At 44.5% G+C, this 11,736-nt stretch overlaps 1 long non-coding RNA gene across 1 annotated transcript; it reads left to right on the plus strand.

Moving 5' to 3' along the window:
- The first annotated feature begins 2,791 nt into the window (after positions 1 to 2,791).
- LOC119956735 lies at positions 2,792 to 11,043 on the plus strand. Its single transcript, XR_005458667.1, has 3 exons — positions 2,792 to 2,931; positions 7,131 to 7,219; positions 11,001 to 11,043. It is a non-coding gene; the product is annotated as an uncharacterized LOC119956735 (long non-coding RNA).
- The last annotated feature ends 693 nt before the right edge of the window (positions 11,044 to 11,736 follow it).

An 11,736-nucleotide genomic window follows, 5' to 3' on the forward strand; every position in this document is an offset into this window, starting at 1 on the left:
TCTGCAACCCACTGCTGTTCCCATTCAAAGTCCCCTCTTCCTTCCCTTCACAAGGACAACCAATGAAATGAGGCAAGAACTGGTCACCACTTTCAGAGTTGACAAAGGGAGTAAAAGGATCAATGAGGAAATTAGTGTGAATATTTTACCCGTAAAATTTCGCTATTTACTTTGTGTCCATTTAGAACATAGAACAGTACAGGCCCTTCGGCCCTCGATGTTGTGCTGAGCAATGATCACCCTACTTAAACCCATGTAACTCGTATACCCGTAACCCAACAATCCCCCAATTAACCTTACACTACGGGCAATTTAGCATGGCCAGTCCACCTAACCCGCACATCTTTGGACTGTGGGAGGAAACCGGAGCACCCGGAGGAAACCCACGCACACACGGGGAGGATGTGCAGACTCCACACAGACAGTGACCCAGCCGGGAATCGAACCTGGGACCCTGGAGCTGTGAAGCATTGATGCTAACCACCATGCTACCGTGAGGCCCCAAATATTGATAAATAAATCATCCTTGGTCAAGGATCTATCTTAAAACTACTGAACCAGACAAAAACGAGGTGTACTCCACCAACTCAGGGACAAATGATCAAATTTATGGGGTGTTTGATATTGACCCTCCCACCGTTCACCTATCTGTGCTGAATACTTCGAGCATCCTGATTCAAATCTTAAATTTATACAAGTAAACATTTACTCAATAATACAGGAGGCTTCAACAACTATATAATTTCCACCACAGCTGGATTGTTTCACTTTCTCACGCTGCCCTGCTATTCCAACAGCGGAGGTATTTGACTAGTATTCCTTTCCTAAACACCTCATCCTTGTAACCAATTTCAAAAACTTTCTTGTAAAACACTTAATCACATTTTTGGCTATCTCACTGACCTCTCTGAATTGCTTCTTGTTAGAGTCCTTCCTTTTGATTTCCCTTTGTTCCCAATATCCCATATTTTATTATTTTTGGTTCCTGGACCCCAAATGAGAATGTGCCTTTAAGCAATGGACCCAGGCTGAAGCAACCTGCTTGTCAGGACAGCGTGTTCCAGGTTTTGGAGAGGAGAAATCAGACTCGTCAGCTCAGAGCGAATCTTAAGAACAAGCTTTGGAGGAAGTCGGTTCGATTGACTGGCTGTCAACCTGTGGGTTGGCCAGGGACAGTGTTCTGCCTGACAACAGTCAGTGATTGGTTCCTCCGTGATGCTTTTGAGAGAGCTGAGCAGAAGTGATTAGACCTTGAAATTAGAGGCAATTCTCTCTCTCTCTCTCTCGCTGCTGAAGTAAAGAACTGATTTCTTGCGCCAAAGGTGCCTGGCGCATCTTCACTATACACTCAATGATCTTGAATCTACAAAGAAAGTCGACAACCTTGCCAGAGAAAACCTGCCCAAGCATAGAAGGAAGAAGCACGGTAGCACAACTGCAACACGGTAGCATTGTGGATAGCACAATTGCTTCACAGCTCCAGGGTCCCAGGTTCGATCCTGGCTTGGGGCACTGTCTGTGCGGAGTCTGCACATCCTCCCCGTGTGTGCGTGGGTTTCCTCCGTGTGCTCCGGATTCCTCCCACAGTCCAAAGATGTGCAGGTTAGGTGGATTGGCCATGATAAATTACCCTTAGTGTCCAAAATTGCCCTTAGTGTTGGGTGGGGTTACTGGGTTATGGGGATAGGGTGGAGGTGTTGACCTTGGGCCGGGTGCTCTTTCCAAGAGCCGGTGTTGACTCGATGGGCCAAATGGCCTCCTTCTGCACGGTAAATTCTATGATCTATGGTTAGCACTGTGGCTTCACAGCGCCAGGGTCCCAGCTTCGATTCCCCGCTGGGTCACTGTCTGTGTGGAGTCTGCACCTTCTCCCCGTGTCTGCGTGGGTTTCTTCCGGGTGCTCTGGTTTCCTCCCACAGTCCAAAGACGTGCAGGTTAGGTGGATTGGCCATGATAAATTGCCCTCAGTGACAAAAAAGTTTAGGAGAGGTTATTGGGTTACGGGTGGAAGTGAGGGCTCAAGTGGGTCGGTGCAGATTCAATGAGCCGAATGAAATGAAATGAAATGAAAATTGCTTATTGTCACAAGTAGGCTTCAAATGAAGTTACTGTGAAAAGCCCCTAGTCACCACGTTCCGGCACCTGTTCTGGGAGGCTGGTGCAGGATTTGAACCCTGCTGCTGGCCTGCCTTCGTCTGCTTTCAAAGCCAGCAATTCAGCCCTGTGCTAAACCAGCCCCTTCTGCACTGTATGTTCTATGTTCCCGTACCAGCCTCCCCGAACAGGCGCCGGAATGTGGCGACTAGGGGCTTTTCACAGTAACTTCATTGAAGCCCACTTTTGACAATAAGCGATTTTCATTTCATTTTTCATTTTCATGTTCTATCAAAGTGAAAGCTTGAACTCCTGAAAGACTTTAACTGGAAACCATCCTACTGAATCAGGGAACCTTTATCCTTTTGTTTTATCACTATTTTCTTCCCTCTCCAGGACCATTTCCCTCTCTGTTGTCTATGTATGTGTTTGTCGAGTGGGCGAGTTGGAAGAGGGGGGGGGGGGGAGAGGCGTTGGAAAGGGGGTGGTCAGGGATAATTTTGCCCATGTCCAAATGTAAGGGAGACTGGGTAATAAATATTGACAATGGTCAAGGGAGGGGGGGGGGGGGGGGGGGGGGGTGAGGAGGGAAATGGGCGGGCCTCAATTCGCGCGTGCGCGGGCTTTCCGGACCAACTGTTGCTGTATGTGACGTGTGGGGGTCACGTGGCTCTGGGGAGTTGGGTGGGGGAGGCGGAGCCTGGGGCTCCGGCCCGGAGGAAAAGGCGGGAAGGAGAAAGCTCGCCGTCCGCCATTTTGTTGCTGCAGCCCTGCAGCAGCAGCAGCAGCAGCGCCGGTCGCCGAAGGCGTCCATCGCTTCCGAGTCGCAAAATCCGGGTTGGTTTAAGGCGGCGACGGCGGGGAAGAAAAGCATTGCCAACGTGCAAAGGGACGGTTCAGAAGCAAAATCAAGGGGCTGCGCAATTCAAGGCGAGCCTTCCCGAGTGTTGAGTGGACAAGCTCTGGCGCGGCCTGTCTCTAATCATCCATCTGCTGAATGTTTACAGCATCTTTTAAAAAAAATGTTCCACCTGCAATTAGCAGTTTTTTTTTGTGGGAGGGGGAGAGGGAAGAGGTTGCTGCTCCTGTTATTTATTTAATGGTTAGCCACATTATTGCAATCCTTAATTTATTTCCATCCATACTTTTGCTTTCTTCCCAAGGGCATTGGTCTTTCATTTTCTTATGCAAATCGTTCAATTCCTTGAAAAAAATATAGATGAGGGTCTCAAGGTGTCTGAAAGGGCGGGGAGGGAGCACATACATTTCTACTGCACCTTTCACAACTGCAGCATATCCCCACGGTGGTTACAGCATCGTTTCTGCCAATTGCCTTTTACCGGGACCCACTTTTGCCAACCGGCTGACCGTCGCGGAATATGCAACCTTCGCTTAACTTTTGGGGAGCTATTGGCGTCGTGGTACTGCCACTAGACTAATAATCCAGGCATCCACAGTACTGCTTTGGGGTCCCAGGTTCAAATCCCGCCCCTGCAGATGGTGAAATTTGGATTCAATAAAAAAAACCTGGTTGATGACCATGAAATTGTCGATTTTCATTAAAACCCATCTGCTTTGCTAATGTCCTTTAGGGAAGGAAATCTGCCGTCCTTACCCGGTCTGGCCTATATGTGACCGCAGACCCACAGCAATGTGGTTGACTTAACTGCCCTCAAGGGCAATTAGGGATGGGCAATAATGATGGCACAGCCAGCAATGCCCACGTCCCATGAATGAATAAAAACAAATGTGAAAGCAGCCTTCTTGCTCCTCACGATCTCACCTGAATCGGGTTCATGGGAGGAGAGGACAATGCGTATATCAGGTGCAGACTTCAGCCAGTTCCTTCGTGCCGTCTTCACCTTTGTGAAAACAGGAAATCCAACCTCGCACATGTAGGCCGTCTTGAAGGGCAATAGCAACAAAATGAGTGTTTTTCTAAGCACTGCGGGATGTTACACCAGAATGCTGACAGCCTTACGGGCTTTTGGCGTGTTTTTAATGTATCGAAGGTCACTTACAGCGCCAGAGTCTTTTAATTTGGAGTCAGCTCTAAGTTAATAACTGATTCTGGGGTCTCTACCTCAAAAGGACATTTTCACCCACCACTTCTCTTTTCAAATCTGAAACAGTTCATTTGCCAGAACATCCCTGCACATAACACATGTTGCACAATTCACAAAACCATACCTCAAGAAATCATCTTTATATTGCTTTGTTCTCGATTTAATCTTCTCTATAGGCTGTTAACCAGAGGCCCTGGAGTTCTACAGAGCCAGCACTGCTCTGACCCACCCTGAACTCTCCTGCGCAGCTCTCTCCAACAGATTATGTTGTGAGATCCTGTCAGATAGGTATACTATCTATATGAGTCCTCTGGCCCTCTCTAATTTTAAGAAAACCATTCATCTTCATAGTTAATTTGCCTTACTTGCCAGCAGCTGGGAAAATGGAAGCAACACTGCTCCGTGACTTGGTGCAAAAAGCATATACCTAGAGGGTGCTTGAAGTCGTCTGCGTGCAGGGCAGGTGACCTGTTCTCTGCTGCCGCTTCTGGCCGGAGAACTGCACACAACCTCAATTATTTGCATTTAAAAGGCAGCAGTGACTGCCATTCTTGATATAAAAACAGGTAGCGGCTGTTGGGTGCTTTAATGACTCAGGAGGCTGGTGGTAAATGAGCATATAGTTATTTACACTATTTACATAGGCCTGCAAAGCACTGCGAAAGTACAATCCTCGCTGGGATTACCACACAAGATCATATTTTGGGCCAGTTTTTTATGTAAGTTCAGGTGGTTGGCCTCCACCCCATACTTGGGAAGCTCGTACTCCACGAGTCCCACCGGGAGATCAATGATGGTTTCCCCGTGGTCCTCATGGAGGTTATGACATGAAGCTCATGGAGCTTCTGCGATCAGGACACCGAGGGAACAGCGTGACCTATCGCTCTGTGACCCGATACCTTCCTGCAACCCACCTGCAGCTCGCGATCTGCACTTTGAAAAGCCCTGTTTTACCACCAATAAAGTACTTTTTTTGAAGTGTATTTACTATTGTAATACAAGAAACACAGCAGCCAGTTTGCACACAGCAAGATCCCACAGGCAACAATGTGATAATGACCAGAGATAATTTGTGTTTATCATATTGATTGAGGGATACATATTGAACAAGACATGAGTTAAGTTCTTTCCTCTTTGAAATTATGCCATGGGATCATTTACATCCATCTAAGACACCAGCATAGATTGGATTTAACAACAAAAGATTTACCAAAGATGGCACCATCAGAGGTGCAGCATTCCCTCAGTACTGCAAGAGACAGCTAAGGCATGAAGTATAAGTCCAGTAGAAATATATGGTGATGCATAGATTCGGGCCTTTTAAGGTAAAGCTTTTAAGTTCTAGTTTAACTAATTTGATGGCAATTGGGGAGTGAACATCTCTCACCTAGGGAGGTTATGTTGCACTAGGGAGGTTATGTTGCACTAGGGAGGTTATGTTGCAATTGTATAAGGTGTTAGTGCGGCCACACTGGAGTATTGTGTTCAGTTTTGGTCTCCTTACTTGAGAAAGGACGTACTGGCGCTGGAGGGTGTGCAGAGGAGATTCACTAGGTTAATCCCAGAGCTGAAGGGGTTGGATTATGAGGAGAGGTTGAGTAGACTGGACTGTACTCGTTGGAATTAGAAGGATGAGGGGGGATCTTATAGAAACATTTAAAATTATGAAGGGAATAGATAGGATAGATGCGGGCAGGTTGTTTCCACTGGCGGGTGACAGCAGAACTAGGGGACATAGCCTCAAAATAAGGGGAAGTAGATTTAGGACTGAGTTTAGGAGGAACTTCTTCACCCCAAAGGGTTGTGAATCTATGGAATTCCTTGCCCAGTGAGCAGTTGAGGCTCCTCATTACATATTTTTAAGGTAAAGATAGATAGTTTTTTGAAGAATAAAGGGATTAAGGGTTATGGTGTTCGGGCCGGAAAGTGGAGCTTGAGTCCACAAAAGATCAGCCATGATCTAATTGAATGGCGGAGCAGGCTCGAGGGGCCAGATGGCCTACTCTGCTCCTAGTTCTTATGTTCTTATCTCTGCCAGAAGAATGACTGGACAGGGTGGGAGCTTCAAAGAGGCAGAATTTCTAAAGTAAATGTTACAGTTCCGATAACTAGAGAGTGCTCTGAGTTAAAGGGACAATTGCAGTAAACCAGATTTAAAGTGGGACAGCAGTCTTCAAAGGTAAATCAAATGTCTGATGCCATTTTAATAATCGGTGAATCGAGAATTTAAAGCGACTGAGGAGTTTGCTCAGCAGTCAAGACAAAGAAATCCTAAAATGGTTGATGCAAAATCGTGGACTGGATTCACAGTTAAAAGTGCAGTGGGAGCTTTATTTTTTTTAAAGAGTACTTTGTAAATCTGGACTGGATTTCAGACTACAAACTGCTAAGGGAAAGCATTATTATGAGAGGAGATTTTAAAGCATGTTTTTTGTGAATGGAGTTTGGAAACTCTTGTGATGATCATCTGGGGATTCTGAGGAGAAATCCATAGACATGAGCTTGGGTTCCGAGCAAAGTGCGTGTATTTGACCACATTCATTTTGTGTGTTTGAAATGGATTTTGTGTTAAGGTGACCATTGTAAAGTAAGATATTTTCCAGTCATATATGGTTTATCCGTCATTACCGGCAGCCTTTGAGGAAGTTCAGTAATCTGATCGATGGATAAATTCTAGATTAGAATTTATCAAGACCTGTTAGTTTTATTGGCTTCATTTGTATACAAAATTAATATGAAGATTCATTTATGCCTGGCCCAGAGGGTTTACCAGTATGTACTTAAGTGACATAAGAGAGTAAAGCCTTGAGATCCAATGTGGACAGTTATCCGCAGTACATTGCACTCTGTTTTGTGAATTGTATTGAGGAGTGAAGAGATTTTAGCTTTTCACCGTTGTGCATAATTTTGCAACACTTATAGTTTTATGCTTTGTAAAATATTGAAAGCTTTCTTTTTCCTTTGTTTCAGTGATAAGTTCGAGCCTCCAAATTAAATGCACAAGAACAAAAAAGCCTGGTTTTCTAAAAGTGTAAGCAGGAACATCTGTGATTTTTGGGGTATGTATGGAGTGTACTTTTTCTTTGAGATTTATTTTTATTTGATTAGCTTCTGGTATATCTAGATTTGGAACTTTTCTTTCAAGTTGGATGATCAGCTTATTACGATCTACTTGCCTGAGGATAATTTACCATTTTTGGCTGTAATGCAATTTGGAAAAATTCAAATAAAAGTGCTTTACAGGTAAATATGTGAGTACAACAGTAATGAACATAAGTCTCTCATAATGGGCAAATGGTGGGGCAGATTTGGGATGAACATGTCAGCCGTATTGGAATATTGTTCACAAACATCATGATTTCTGTAATATGAAAGGTAGGACAACAGCAATATGCAAGAATTGATTACATATTTATAATGCATGTTAAATATATATTATTGGGGCAGCACGGTGGCACAGTGGTTAGCACGGCTTCCTCACGACGCCGAGGTCCCCGGGTTCGATCCCGGCCCCGGGTCACTATCCGTGTGGAGTTTGCACATTCTCCCCATGTCTGCGTGGATCTCACCTTCACAAACCCAAATGATGTGCAGGGTAGGTTGATTGGCCACGCTAAATTACCCCTTAATATATATATTTTTGGCATAACCTCTCGTAAGTTGAGCATAAGCTCTCTGGCACACTAAGTATGCAGTTACAATGGATATGTCTCTGAACTACAAATTACAAAAACCCGCAACTTCCATGCTGATAGCATTAATATCCACATCTGAGCAAAGAAATGTTCATTTTATTTTGGATTCAGTATGTAAGTTGCAATATATGCTTATTGTCAGCTGTCAAAAGTGGAAGACACTGATCAAATCCATGATGTTAGCAATTCTTTCCCAATTGTAGAAGATCAATAGCTTGGAGTTTATATACCATTAATGAGGACAATCTTTTAATAGATGCTTGCCTCTAATTGCTTAGTAGCTTTGGTGAAATACTGGCGAATTGTCCAGTTTCTTCAATTGGAATATTCATCGGGATGCTGCATTAGTCGTGATTTCGTTTATGAAAAGAAAACTGGAAAAGCAGTGCTATTTTGCAAGTTACTCTTTTATGTTGTTTAAAAGTTATGAAAGAATTTTGTTTGGTAAAGAAGGCATAATGCCACAAATATAGCTTATCACTTCCAATAAACTACTGGAATTGATGACGTCAACAAATGTAGTCTGAAGATTGTTTTTTTTAGTTAATTTAAGTGTATGATAAACAGGGTGGGCATGCTATGTGCACAACTTTTATAAAATCTTAATTACTTTCTTATGTCATTATATCAGAATTTATTAAACATAATGGAAAATAGCATATCATCTTAGAGCACACCACGAATCTGTGCAGCTTATCATGCCTGTGCTGGCTCTTTGAAATAAAAACAATGGTTTGGCCTCGACTGGAGTATTGTGCCCAATTCTCGACATCGCCCTTCAGGAAGGATGTGATGGCATGGGAGAGGGTGCAGAAAATATTTCCGAGAATGGTTCCAGGGCTGAGGGAATTCAGTTACGTTGGTAGGTTTGAGAAGTGGACCTGTTCCTGAAGTGATTTGAAAGAAGTGTTTGAAATCCTAAAGGGATCTGGACATAGCCAAGAGAGCCTTCTCTCTAGCTGGACAGTGGTTTATGCCAGTGTGGTCAATTCCGTGTTGAGCATTGCCTGGTGTGGCTCAGGACATCCATTCTGGCATGGTAGTCTCTGCTGCTTTTGCAGCAGAGGGAGACAGTGGGCATAATTCACTGGTTACTATTTTCTGTGGCTCTAGCTCCTCAGCCAGCTGCACCTCTTGTTTCTGCTCACCTCTTCCGAGATCAGCCTCCAGAGATCACAGCTGTTAGCGATTGTCTCCCAGGTGTCAGTATCAATGTATACCATCTTCATAATCTTACTTACATGTGTCCTTGCCATGGAAGCATGGATGCCCAGGAGATTGTGACCTGGTGGCCAATTCACTGCACGTAAGGGGTGAAAGTTTTCCGTAAATCGGCAAAGGCTTATAGCGGGTGGGAAAGATGGTGTTGAAGTCGCTGACAGCAATGGCGTCTTTCCCTGCCATATAGTCCCACACTTGGGGAAGAAATAATCGCAAGGGGCGGGTCCCACAACATATCGCTGGCGGGCCAGCCACTGATTCGCCTGCCCTACCAGCAGCTTAGTCTCTCGAGGATCGGGCACCCTTTTCTTTTTTTTTATTTTAATAAATTTTGAGTATCCAATTCACTTTTTCCAATTAAGGGGCAATTTATTGTGACCAATCCACGTACCCTGCACATCTTTGGGTTGTGGGGGCAAAACCCACACAGACACGGGGAGAATGTGCAAACTCCACACGGACAGTGACCCAGAGCCAGGATCGAATCTGGGACCTCGGCACCGTGAAGCAGCAATGCTAACCATTGTGCCACTGTGCTGCCCCATGGGCACCCTTTCCTAAGGCCGCTCCAACACAAAGGAGTTTACCCTGGAACCCCCGCACCCCTCTGAAGACTGCCACTGGCATTGCCTGGGAATTACTCCCTCCGCCCTGAGTGAAGCGCCTACCTGAGTTCCCCTGGCCGGTCTGCTCGCCAAGTGCATGTCTTGGGAGACCATTTGGGTATCACTGCCGTCACGCTGACATGAATGGATTTTCTGACATGGAGGGATGATTCAGGCATAGGGACCTGATAATGATGTGTTAATGAATTCAAATGAAGTTCCTAATGTTCAACATCGAGAAATGTGGCATTGACATGGGAGGGGAATTGTATCTCACGTTTACGTTGACACAAAATACAATTTGGCTGTTGTTGCAATATTTTCCGCTCTCTCGCCAGACGTGCCCAATGTGAGTGGGAACGGAAAATACCGTCCATGGTCTTTGGATAATGGCCATCGTCCTTCCGATGAAAGTGGCTGAGCCAGTGCAGATGTTGTTGGCTTTAGGCAGAGTACACGGGGAGAAACTGTACCCATAAACTGAAGGGTGGAGAACCAGGAGGCACAGAGTTAAGGTAAATGACAAAGGGAAAACATTATCCTACGCAGCGAGTGGTTAGGATATGGAAAGTTGGACGCACTGCCTGAATGAGTGGCAGGTTCAATCAGAATTGGATAATAACTTGAAAAGGAAAATTTTGTTGGGGTATGTGGAGCGGGAAGTGGTAATTGGATGAGTTGCTTTTGTAGAAAGTCGATGTGGGCTGAATGGTCTCTTGTGCTGCAGTTGTGCTATAATAAAGAGTCCATCATTTAGAGCCTAGGCGTGGAGAAATTTCTTCACTCGAAGGACTGAATCTTTGAAATTTTCTACTCTAGATGCTCAATCATTGATTATATTCAGGTTTTCTGGGCACTAGGGGAATCAAAGGTTATGGAAATAGAGAAGGAAATTGGAGTTGATGTAGAAGTTCAGCCATGATATTGAAGGTTGGAGCAGGCTCGAGGGCCTGAATGACCTAGTTTTGCTCCGATTTCTTATTCTTACATTCCTGGACCAGTACAAGGTTTGCTCCGTGGTTTCATGTTTTACTAGTGCAAAATACTGTAATCAGAAATTAGAAATTTACTGTGTAAATTGGGCTAAAATAGTCAGAATGTTGCTTAAAAAAACACAAAACTAATTGAGTTAGTTGGAAAGCCTGTAGTGGTTGAGACATTTACCTTAATAGCTGTGAGTTTGTATTACACAAATAAGCTTTGAGCACGTTTCAAGTGTTGTTGGATGAAGCGTTTGCATTTGCCGCAGTGACTGGAGTAAAATATATTCATATACATTTGTTGTTTTTAATGCATGGCTTCTGTATTTGTTCCTGCAGTCACTGAAGGTGGGATTATTACAAACTGGTCTTCAGCTGATTTTATTTAGCAATGATGCTGCTCATCCTGATACACAGAGGTACGATACCATTAAAAATAGCATATTTTGCATTTTTTTAATGTTACATATTGCAGATTATTAGTTGCACTCTTAAAGAAAGTATTAGTGAAGGCCTCTAGAAAATAACTAAACAGTAGCAATTCAAGCTGAATTTAGCACAGTGGGCTGGTTTAGCACAATGGGCTAAACAGCTGGCTTGTAATGCACAACAAGGCCAGCAGCGCGGGTTCAATTCCCATACTGGCCTCCCTGAACTGGCGCCGGAATGTGGTGACTAGGGACTTTTCACAGTAACTTCATTGGGGCCTACTTGTGGCAATAAGCGGTTATTATTATTGAAGATGTTGCCACTGAGATCTATTGCGGGAAGGTGCAGCAAGCCCAAGGCTCGGACTGGTGTGAGTGGAAACTCGCGAGAAGGCCAAAAATTGGTTTTATGGTGAAGTAAAACCAGGTTGTGATTGTGCTCATCGGAAATCAATGGCCAGGCCGCTTTTCCTGCTACGACACATTGGAACATCATTTCAACATTTTTGCATATCCTTGTAATGTCTCCTTACCCACCGCGGTTGATCATCCGGGCACATGAACGTGCAATTAGAAGAACATGTTTCCCAATGGTGTGCACCTGGCGACCTGCACTTTGCTCCTAATTTCAAAATTAGTTGACCTAC

This window comes from Scyliorhinus canicula, chromosome 24 (genome assembly GCF_902713615.1).
Source record: "Scyliorhinus canicula chromosome 24, sScyCan1.1, whole genome shotgun sequence".
In the NCBI taxonomy this organism is placed as follows: Eukaryota; Metazoa; Chordata; class Chondrichthyes; order Carcharhiniformes; family Scyliorhinidae; genus Scyliorhinus; species Scyliorhinus canicula.